The sequence below is a fragment of the Odontesthes bonariensis genome, chromosome 7 (genome assembly GCF_027942865.1).
Source record: "Odontesthes bonariensis isolate fOdoBon6 chromosome 7, fOdoBon6.hap1, whole genome shotgun sequence".
Lineage (NCBI taxonomy): Eukaryota > Metazoa > Chordata > Actinopteri > Atheriniformes > Atherinopsidae > Odontesthes > Odontesthes bonariensis.
The window spans coordinates 29,345,255-29,356,734 of NC_134512.1; the positions used below are offsets into that span (position 1 = coordinate 29,345,255).

General features: G+C 40.2%; 1 long non-coding RNA gene across 2 annotated transcripts; it reads left to right on the forward strand.

Annotated features, from left to right (window-relative positions):
- Positions 1–5,826: 5,826 nt before the first annotated feature.
- LOC142384775 (uncharacterized) lies at positions 5,827–7,899 on the forward strand. Of its 2 annotated transcripts, none has more exons than XR_012770112.1 (3): positions 5,827–5,993; positions 6,421–6,595; positions 7,742–7,899. It is a non-coding gene; the product is annotated as an uncharacterized LOC142384775 (long non-coding RNA). The 2 variants fall into 2 exon arrangements; XR_012770113.1 differs by having other exon boundaries at positions 5,827–5,984.
- The last annotated feature ends 3,581 nt before the right edge of the window (positions 7,900–11,480 follow it).

Below are 11,480 nucleotides of genomic sequence, written 5' to 3' on the forward strand. Positions count from 1 at the left end.
TGAGCATTAAAGGGAAACTGTCAGCCAATTAGCTGTCAGAGTCTGTGCTGTGTTTCTGTTCTCTCCACACAGAGGAGGTCTGAATATTTCATAACTGAAGGGTTGCAGGAGTCTACACATTAATAGAACCACTTCTATTTATCTTTGGGTCATGATTTCTGAAACTACACACATCCGCTAATCTGTTTAAAAAATTGCTGCTAAGCGATAGCTACTTAATAGTGACTGTCACCGTTATAGCAGGCAATTTACACCCTGAGGATGAACCCTAACGTGCACCAGCAGAAGGATTCATAGTGTGTGGAATTAAACTTTTAAAACAGACAGATTAATTCGATTAAATAACAATGTACAGCCCTAGATTACAATTAGTGATGTAAAAATGTTGCACCTGTTGAAGGTGGAAAAATATAGAAAGCAACACTGCTTTTCAGCCTGGTGTTAAAATGCTCTTTGACAAATTCATCACATATTTTTTTAATCACACATTCCAGATAATTATGTTTGTGATGTTATTTTCATCAATTTTTAAAAAAAGCACCTTAGAGTCTCTAAGAAGTAAAGATGTGCAGAGGTTCAGCTATCTGTGAAAGACTGCTTCTACAAATGGTGTAGGAGTTTCAGAACAATGCTCCTCAATGTGACATTGCAAAGACTTTGAATAATCCATCATCTATAGTACATAATATCATCAAAAGATTTAGAGGATCTGGAGACATCTATTTGCTCAAGGCCGAAGATCAGTCTGGATGCCCATGATCTTTGGGCCCTCAGGCAGCACTTCATTAAGAATTAGGTATGATTCTGTCATAGACATCCCTGCATGGGAACACAGTTCACCGTGCCATTCACAAAGTCATGTTAAATCTCTATCATAAAAAGAAGAGGCCATATGTGAACATGATTCAGAAGTACGGTTGTCTTCTCAGGCAAAACTGTTCTGTGGTCAGACAAATTGAAATATCCAAACTGGTTTGGAGAACTAGCTACTTTCTACATCTGGAAAGGCACCATCATTGTTGAAAGGTGTAACAGGTTTTAGAGCAACATAATATGTACTCCCATCACGTTGTCTTTTTCAGGGAAGGCCTTTGAATATTTCAGCATCTACTACAACAGCATTGCTTCGTAGGAGAAGAGTCCCGGTGCTGGACTTCACTGTCTGAAGTCCAGACCTTTCGTTTGGTACATCATGAAATGCAAAATATGACAAAGAGGACCCAGCTTGGACTGAACAGCTGGAATCCTGTATCAGACAAGAATGGGACAACGTTCCTCTTCCAAAGATCCAGAAACTTGTCCCCTCAGTTCAGTTGGTAAAATAAGAGGGGATGCCACACAGAAATAAACATGGCCCCGCTCGAAATGGGTTGCTGCTTTCAAATTCAAGATGAGCTAACATTTTTTAATCAAATACTAAAATGCCCCATTTTCAACATGTTCTATGTTTTCAATCTTCTATTTGTGAGTAGAAAAGTGGAGATTTGCAAATTCTTGCATTCTGCTTTTACGTACATTATACAAAGCTGTTTTTCAATCAGGGTTGAGAATGACTGGTTGTTTGTTGCATTTAAAGCCTTTAGAGATAGCTCTCAAGGTGGAATGTCCTGGTGCATGTTTGGAGATCTGACACTGCAGGCATCCAAGATTCCAAAGTGTAATAACCTTGGTTCAAATAGAAAAATTTTGTTTTTTTTTCTCACAAAAGCAACTTTCTTTTTGTCCAGTGAGTCTGTGTCCTCATAAAATGAAAAGTTTAACAATTCAAACTGCTTTCCCCTTTGGTAGCCTTCACAAAAAACATTAGTTTGTACTGTGCCTTATTGCACAGTACTGTTGACAAAAAAAAAAAAAAAAAAATATATATATATATATATATATATATATATATATATATATATATATATATTTAAATTGACAGAACATCTTAAAAGGTTCCCAGTATCCTTTTCAGCAGAAATCCTATGTTGATACCTTCTGTACTTTCTCACCCCCTCTTAGAGAATGAGTTCACTCACTCATCTACAGGTTTGGTCTTTTTTTCTGTCCAGGCGCTTCCTTTACCCCAATTTGTTGTTGTAACTGTGGAGCCACAGTCATTGATTTTCTCTTTTGAGAAATTGTATGCCCTCAGCGTTACAACCATTTTTCACCAAGGTATCAAAAAGGGTACCGGATATCAGTATCTTTCAAGGTATTATATCAAAGTAGGAAATTCCAAAAAATTATATTGACATTGTTCCATCTTTAGCTGAGTAAAATTTCATTCACAACCAAATAAACACAGCCATAGCACATCATAATAACATTTTACATGACTCAAAGGTGCCATACCATGTTCAAATGAATGGGGACTAGGTCCTGTCTGAGAGTAAAAAAAATGTCAAGGATACACAATCCCACACACCGGATCTCGTGATTTTCACATGAATCTAAAAGGATACATATAGCTTAGCATTTTCACCAAAGGATTTTCACAAAAATGACCAGTTTACTTCAAAGGCAATCAGTTTTACAGTCTTATTCCAGTAGTTAATTCTCTATAAACTGATCTATCCATCCATCCGTCCATTTTCTACAGCTGCTTAATCCAGCGCAGGGTTGCAGGCCCCAGGTCCCAGCTGTCATCGGGCGAGGGTCCACCTGAAAAGGTCACCAGGCCACATAGAGACAAACAACCGTGCATGCTCCAACTCGCTCCAAGGGATGATTTGGAGTCACCAATTAATGCAACCTGCAATGTTTTTGGACGGTGGGGTAAACTTGACAATCGATACTACTTTACACTGAAAAGCTGAATGGATAATTGAATGCAATTTTTTTCAAACCTTGGGGACACAGAACAACGTGCAAGGTTTGTTTTTTTTCAGTTGGTAATGACTTCAGACGCCCAAATATGTGCTCTAGAGCACAGAAAAGGGATTTTTTGTTTTTTTTAGATAAGCTCTAGGGGGCTTCTCTTTTCACCGTTTCCTCACAGAACATGCAAATTGGCAAACTGGCTGTAACACCTCACCTCGCAAGCACAACCGGTTTCTCTAATCTTCTACATGGAACATATGGGCTGTCCTATGAACAAGTCAGGAAGTGATGGTAATCCATATCAAATTTCGTGGCGAAAAGTTGCTTCTGTCGTGTTTTATTTGGCAGCTCGTTCATGCTCGCACTATTTTCTTAGCGGTGGCGGAGTAATATCAACGGACATCCAGTACAAAATGTCAAATAAAACACGACAGAAGCAACTTTTCGCCACGAAATTTGATATGGATTACCAGTGCACACCGGTAACCACTCCGGTGAGTTGATGATTTTGAAAACGGACGTTTATGGTGCTTTTACGGACCTTTTTGGACATGCGCATGACTTGCCATTCTGAAGCAGGTTGAGAAGAATCAAAATTAGGCAAATACCGGACAGCAGTAAACATCAAAAAAGCGCTGAGGGGGGTTCTAAAACATTGCAGACGACTCAGAAAAGAGTTCCCCTTTAATGTTCTTCAGTGTGCATGTTGTGATTAAACATTTTAAGCTGCACATTAATACACATTTCGTAAGTAATTCTTTAGTTCTAGCTGCAGGATGATGTGCTTGGGACTAATTGAAAATTAACGTGTGTACATGTGATAGACTTCATGTCGAAGAAGGACAAAGCCCCCTGCATTCTCTAGATAAGTCAGCAGGCGGCGACTGCTGCGGTTGCAAAACGTTTGTTCCGTTTGTATCGAAGTCTGCAAGAAAATGTCTTTTCTCTTAATCTGATACCTCTGTAAACATTTCCTGAGGAATTTCTGGTCTTGATGACTTGTTTCACTTCTTCCCCTATACAGCACCATGTTTACTTTTTAAATGACAGTCCTTTTGGACAATGGTGGAGGCATCGGGCGCAGAGGAACATTTTACAATCTTTTTTGTATTTTGTTGTCTTCCAGGGTTTTTCCTCACAGGAGTCCAGGTCACAAAATCCAAAGTTATCTTGAATTATACGACTTTATGGCCCATTCTGAACCACTTTCAGACAGAGGCAGCAGAAACCCCTTTGTTTCCCTGTGATGTTCGGCATAAACAGCTGCAGATAATATACAGCAGGGCAGAGAGTGAAATAGATTTTTCTAAATGATTAGGGTATTTGTCCATGCTTGGAAAACAGCCAAACACATGAGGACATTTTACCTCAAACCAGCGTGTTCTGTTCTGACCAATCCTCAAGGGTCCACTGCAGTCTTTTCACCTACACACACACACACACACACACACACCAACCGATTTGGAACAAAGCATTTGGCTCAGCCTCTTATGTGCTAATCAATGTGAAGAGACCACTCAACATAATTGATCTAGGATGATGTTTTTCCCCTTAATCTCAACCACACACACACACAAACAAAGCTGGAACAAACAGCTAAGTGGAGAGTGAAGAGCAGGGCGTTCTTTTTGAGGATAAGTTTGCATATGAATAACAGCGAATAATACATTTCTCCTACTTGTCATTGTTGGAGTGAAGTAGTACATGTGTTCCCTCTTCAGTGGAGTCACAATGAGCTGTGTGCTGTACAATGGCTCCAGCACTATTTTAATATAGGCCGTATTTTTATTACATCAAAGTAAATCTATTATAAAACATCAAGGCCAGCTGTATTTCCTCCGCCAAGAGCCATAAAATGCTCATATGATGTATAACATTTCACACAGTCCAAGTGACACCACTGGGTTTTACTCACAGGATCACACAGCTTTCTACATGCAAACAGTACTAAAGATAATTGAGATTTCATAAAGAACCTGTAATAGACAGAGCAGAAATGTGATATAAACACACATTTATAATCAAGAACTGTAAGCCTAAAAGCAAAACATAAGGGCCCAGGTACCTGAAAGAAAATGTCCTGCAGTACTATGCTTTTGAAGTGAGAGAGAGAAGAAGTCCCTGTGGCTGTTTGACTCACTCATCTGAAAGAGTCAAACTTAACAGAGCAGTGATGGAAGTGTCTCCTGTCTCACTGGGTTTCCTCCACTTCTCTATGAATTATGGATGAAATCAAATCAGCTATCGTGACATTAGTATTATATTTTCAGCGCACACTACCAAGGCATTACAGTTCAGTTTAGGTAAAAGAAAGATGATCACCGTAACTGTACAACTGTCCCAGAAAATGAGATGAGTCACAGAAGAATGTTATTGAAAAATGTTCCAAACATGACAAAATAACATCAAAAACTAAGCTTGTCAAATGACTTAAATTTACTTTATTACTAACAAAACTGAAGAATGAATCAGTAGAAAGAGATGCAAAAAATGACCAGTATGAGTTGCAAAGATAGGCAGATTTACCACAAAGACACAAAATGACTACAACAAAATGCAAAAAGACCAAAGTCAGATCTTTAACAACCAAAAAGAGATTGAACAAAAACTGATGGAACACAGCCTAAATCAGACAAAAGATGACAAAACAACTAAACTTGGTCACAAAATTACCGCAAATTATGTAAAATTCTTCTCCCTGTTTACTCGGATGTTGAGTCAGGTTCCTTTTCCACTGAATTTTTTTCCACTGAATTTTTAGGTGTTAAATTTTTTTCCACTGAATTTTTTTAGATGTTGAATTTTATTACACTGTTGGTTTTTCCAAATTCAAAGTCTGATTTTGATGCTGTAAAAATTCAATATTAGAAATTCGTATTCAAACTCTGATGGCACAGAAAAACGTCCATACATATACCTTCATGTAATTAATTGGGTAATGTGAAAAATGTTAAAAAAAAAAATCTGTGCAGTCATCTGCGTGAATCTGTTTACGTCACGTGACTCCGGTTGATTGACGGGTGAACGGACGGTGTTAATGGGAAAAGCAAAGGCAATAATGTGGAGTCGTCATGGATCATCATCATGGTAAAAGACCAAAGAAGCCATCAGGTGCCCAGTTTAGAAAGAGAAGAGAAGAAGAAGAGGAGAAACGGGCAAAAGATAAAGGGATGCAGATATCTGTGAGTGACGTGAGTGACGTAGTCTACAGGCTATTTATTAGCCTCTTGCTAATATGTTGCTATTAGCCACGACTGTATTTGATTTTTAGTTTTGCTGAACTAGAATTAGAATTGAGGCATCATGTCATGCAACTAATTTCACCCATAGGCAACCTAGTTTGTGTTTGCAACACAACAAGTCCTGACTGTGGATTATTTTTATTGTTATAAGCTAAATGCTAAATTAAATAGCTTCTAATATACATTGACATGGCATTTTGTAAGCTACATGTGGTATAGCTTTTTAACTAAATTGTAGTGTGTTATGCTTAGTTAAAAGGATGTTAACAAATGTTAATAAAATGTGAATTATGGTCATTTTAATTGGGTAACTGATGCATGTGTGATGTAAGTGTGATCTAACTTATATAATATTGTATCTTAATTGTAAATTCAGGGGCACTTCTGAAATATTTTGGAGCTGGAGCACCCACTGGCCAAAATGAGACAGACACTTCCGCAGCAGCCACAGACATGGTCCTGGTCCTCTGCAGCCACACAGGCCTCTTCAGGGATGGTCCTGGAGCCACCTACCTCAGCCTCAGCCTCCTGTTCCCTGCAGGACTCCTCAGGTTTGTGTGTGTCTGTGTATGTGTGCATTTTTGCATAATTCTTTACTTTTGTAAACGCTATAAATGCTGTGAATAACATGTATGCATTTACTGGAATGCTGTGGAAAAGAAGTGTGATCAAGACACGAATCTCTTTATTAGAAATGCCTCAACCAGAAATCCCACCAAATCCTGTGCCTGAGGATGAGCTTCTGTCTCCTGACCCTGCTAACTGGCCTTCAGTTCTGACTGACAGAATTCGGACCAGGGGCGTCTGTAGCTTGAGCAAACATTCGGGGCTGTAGCCCAGACATGAAAATAATTTAAGAAAAAAAATTAAAACAGGGGGTGTTAATTAAAAAAAGCCTTGTTGGCTTTTAATCAACAGGACGATTATAGCGAAATATTCTTTTACATTCATCATGACATATCAAATTGCTTTCTTTTTCCTTTTTAAATTGGCATTAGGAAAACAAAACAACTTCCCCTTAAATATATGTCTATATATATATCGGCATAAAATAAAAGACTCAATACACACAAGTTCCAAAATATCACACCATTAACAACCTCAGTTCACTTTCATAGACTTTTATATCAACACAACTTTCTTTAGCACACCGAGAAACAACAGAAAAATAGCCTCAGAGCAGCTAGAAACACATGTTTCTCACCGTTGCTCTCTGTATTTCAAAGTACGCCGATATCGGAGCTTGCAGCGGCTCTACAGGTGACAGGTGAGTGTTTAGCCTGTTAGCCACAGAGCTAGCATTAGCATGGACGACGGTAAGCGTTAACAAGCCTTTATTTTGATAACTGACTCGTCTTACCGACGTACTTGTCTCCGGACTTCCAATCGGTATGTGCTCTGACTTTCTTTCAGTGTAACTCGGGATTTTTCTCCTTTTTCTGTCCGTTTCACAAGTAGCTGCGCTTTACTTCTCTGGTTAAGGTCAGAAAATAACGTAAAAATCGTGTGCCTGCAGTTAACCTCCGAGCTGAGAGGCTGAACGTGGCCTGCGTAGCCCCCGATTGGCTGTTGAGGCACTCCCCACGTGGGGTCATACGAACTGTGTGGTGCATTCAAATGCAACAGGAACATTAGACTTTACCGATGCAAACATAAAATAAATACTCTCCCGCTTCTTTTATTGGTCTCTATGTCAGTCCAGAGAGATTCGGGGCTGAACCCTGAATGACCAGGTCTCTCGACGCCCCTGATTCGGACACAGCGGGTTTGCAGAGGACCAAGTGAGGTACCTGCTGACTTTGTTTTCCCCAGGAATGAGTTGGATGGAAGAAGTTGCCATCACCAGTATTTCAAGAAGACATTGGTTAAGGGTTATTTTTAGGTTATTTAAGGATTTGTGATTGATATTTATATACTAAATAACCCTTTTGTTGTACCTTTTTGTATTTAAGATTATATATAATAAAATAATACAAATAATATAATGTGTTGGTAAGTAAATCTAAGGCAAGGGCGTAAATCTAGCCAGGACCGCCTCTGGTGATGGGTGACTGGATGGTTGGGAAACAATTTAGAACTTTCTTGACATTTCCAAGTGGAAATTGATGTCACTCTGTTTCCCTCCCCTGCTGGAATCCTGAGCCGCAGCAAACTGTGTCCTCTGAGGAATATTTTGCATGTGCGGCTCACACCACCAGCCAAACAGACCGCTTGGCTGCACTTGAGTCACCAAGTTGACAAAAGTTAAGTGCATCCAAAGTTCAAGTACTTTCGGCCAGACATCGTGACCGCAGAGGCACCGCACACATTCACCTCCCTCCGGCACATCATGAGCCAGCGTCACCTCTCCCTGATTCAGCCCAGACGGTCCAAACGGATGCTGTAATGAGCTGCTGTTTGGCTACAGGCCGTCGCGGATGAGTGACAGTGCTGTCACTTGGATTTCATGGCAGCTGCCCCAGTGCTACTGAACCACCATCTGAGTCTCACCCCGCTCCCACATGTGAGCAACAGCGAGTTCTAAAAGAATTTCAGTGTTATCCCCTGGTGTAAAACGTCACTATCCTGGCTTTATTCAGTCTTTCTGTATTGCTGTTAAACCTTTATTTGTCCACAGGGGTTTGGAACACCTTCTCTTTAAATGGACCAATGACCGACGGTTAACTGTGGAAGCAGAAGTTGGTATTTATTTGCCAATAAATGCATGAGCAATGATGTGGGGCTGTTGCTGCTTTGCTGGAGGCAAAGAGGAGGAAGGAGAAAATGCTTTAGTCAAACATCTATAAATTGTAGGTTTAGAGACTTATTCTCCACAGTGGCCTCAAAGGTTTTATTCATTCCTTTAAGAGGCTTCAAATGCTTGTGTGAGACTGTTAAACATTCAGCGTCAAGCATGAAAAAAATGTTTGTTGAGTAAAAGTTCTTATATTTTACATGTGCAGTACGAGACGCCATAAAGCAGCATACTTTGTTTGTTACATACGTTCTTACAGGCGGCTGACAAATACAGTCATCCTTGCTGGACACTGAGAAGTGGCATTTCAGTGGAGGGACACGTCACTCCCGGTCTGTTGCAGCAGCTCGCTGTCCTTCAAAGCACGAAAGTGCAATGAGGCCACAAAGTGCTTTATTAGATGTCCCCCGACAGATCTGTTGTGAGGAAGAATTCACCTCTGTGCTAGGAGACAAACTCGGGGGGGGGGGGGGTCCTCCAGGGATCAATCACTGAAAGGTGACTGGCAGACAAATAAAAAGCAGAGCTGGGTCATTTTACAGGATGAAAGTCAATAGAGTCAATACCGGTAATCATCTAACGGATGGCTCTGCCTTCCCTCCAGCTTCTGTATTTACAGCTCAGGGTCAACTGGTCTGCTTGAGGAGGCGTGTGGAAGGATATAGAAGGCATAGTTATAGTTTCCTGGGTCTGATAAAGCCTTTTTCATGGTTATTTACTTGAGTCATGCTAATCCACTAAGTATAAAGACATGTTAACGAAGATATTTGGTGGAAATAAATGCTTGACGAGCCCGACAACGCCAATAAAACACAACTAATCACTGTCGTCACCGTCTAATGACTGTGCAGATTGACCAGAAGAAGTAAAGTGTTGCATCTTTCAAAAGTTCGGTAACACAGTTCTCAGTATTGACTTCACTTCTTTAACCCTCCCCCCCCCCTCCTTTTTATTTTACTAAAAGGACTAAAATAATTAAATCAATTGTCTTAGGTGGTGACTCATTTCCAGGTCATCAGTTAATCATCCCCAATCACAAGAGATGCCGAAATCCTGCCAGATAAGAATCCGTGGCAGGGACTGGATGCCGTTTTTGTTTACACAAAATGAATTATTATTAAACTCTTTGCTGAGACGGTTAGTTACGGCATCGTTTCCTCAACAGGTTTGAAAATTTCACTCGATGAATTAAATGAACTCCCACTGGGTTACACAGAATTTCACACAGAAGTGTTTTAATCATCTGAATTTTTCACATTTCTCTTACATGTAGTCTGGATATAAACCAAAAAGACAAAAATTCCTCTCTTCCCGCAGAGAAACTACCAGCATCAGTCTGCACTTCGACCTGAAAGATGTCTGGGATAAGAAGCTGAGACCTATTTTCATGTTTCTAATTTTGTGTGTGCAAAACAGGAAGGAGTGAGGCCGCAAACCAGCCTTTGATTTATATTCAAATGAGAAGTATACAGGGGAAATTGGATTTCTCTTTCATTTCAGAGAATGAATTTCCTGGCGGCAGATAGTACTGAATCATCTTGTGGCGTTAATATCCAGCTCTGAGCATCCGGAGCTGCTCTTCATTACAAAAGCGCTGAGAAACTTTCACACCTCCTCGCCACAGAATGCAGCAACAATTTCCATTTAAAGCTCCTCCGTTCAAACAATACCCCCAAGGCTATTTAAGACATTTTCACCCATTTTAATTTACACATGAAAGCCGATAATATATCAAAGAGGGTTCTACTTTAAATTCAAGAGAAAACTTGTCTCTGCTTTGTGTCCCACATGTTAACGAAGCGGGTTAATTCTGCACCGCAAAGCAAGCCAGAGGGAGGAGGATCCTTTTGGAGGTGTAATTGGGATCTGGATGTTTACACACTGATGAAAAATTCAACACACACACACAACAATTCTAAATCAGCCTGCAATGGTTCAAGTGGGGAAAGAAAATATCCAATTATTCCAGAGAGGAATACCATACGAGATAAGTCTTTTCTGGGCAAAAGCCAATAATCCCCAACTCTGATGTGCTCTTTAAGTTTTGTACGCATGTGATGTAAAGCTGAAGTCATGCAGCAGCAGCAGCACCCCCCTCCCCCCTCCCCTTATAAAGTTTGGCAACCTCAATCATAATGCAATCTTTTCCGAAATAAAGGCTGTTACGTGTAAATTGAAGCGCATGTTCGGCTGAGCTGAGAGTTTGCGTAAATGAAAGCAGGTGTGTGTTCAGGCGGCTGAAAATCTGACAGGTGTGACTCCTCCGACACAAAGTGAGCACCCTCCCACCCAAATGCACATCAGCGTGACGCTCCATTTCTTCCACGTTGACTGAAAGAGCTCCGTTTATGGAACATGAAGAAACCAGACTGTTTGGCGCCACCTAGTGGATCAACACGCCCACGTCGGCGTGCAGCAATAATGGCATTTTCCCCTTTTATTTAACATTTACTCTTTTGGCTTCAACAGCATCTGACAAGGCAGTTTGAAATGTGTGTTGTTGTTTTATTTTAAACAAAGTTTGGAGAGTTCTGCTGCCATCAAATGCGACATAAGTGAATGAAAAGTTTATGGCGCCTACAAACTGTAAAACATAATAATAAAACCAAGCTTGTGATGCGTCTTCAATAAAGAAATGATGCCTTCCATAACCTCAGCACGATATGGCAGGATGAGCAAAATGATGGATATGTGGAAAATGC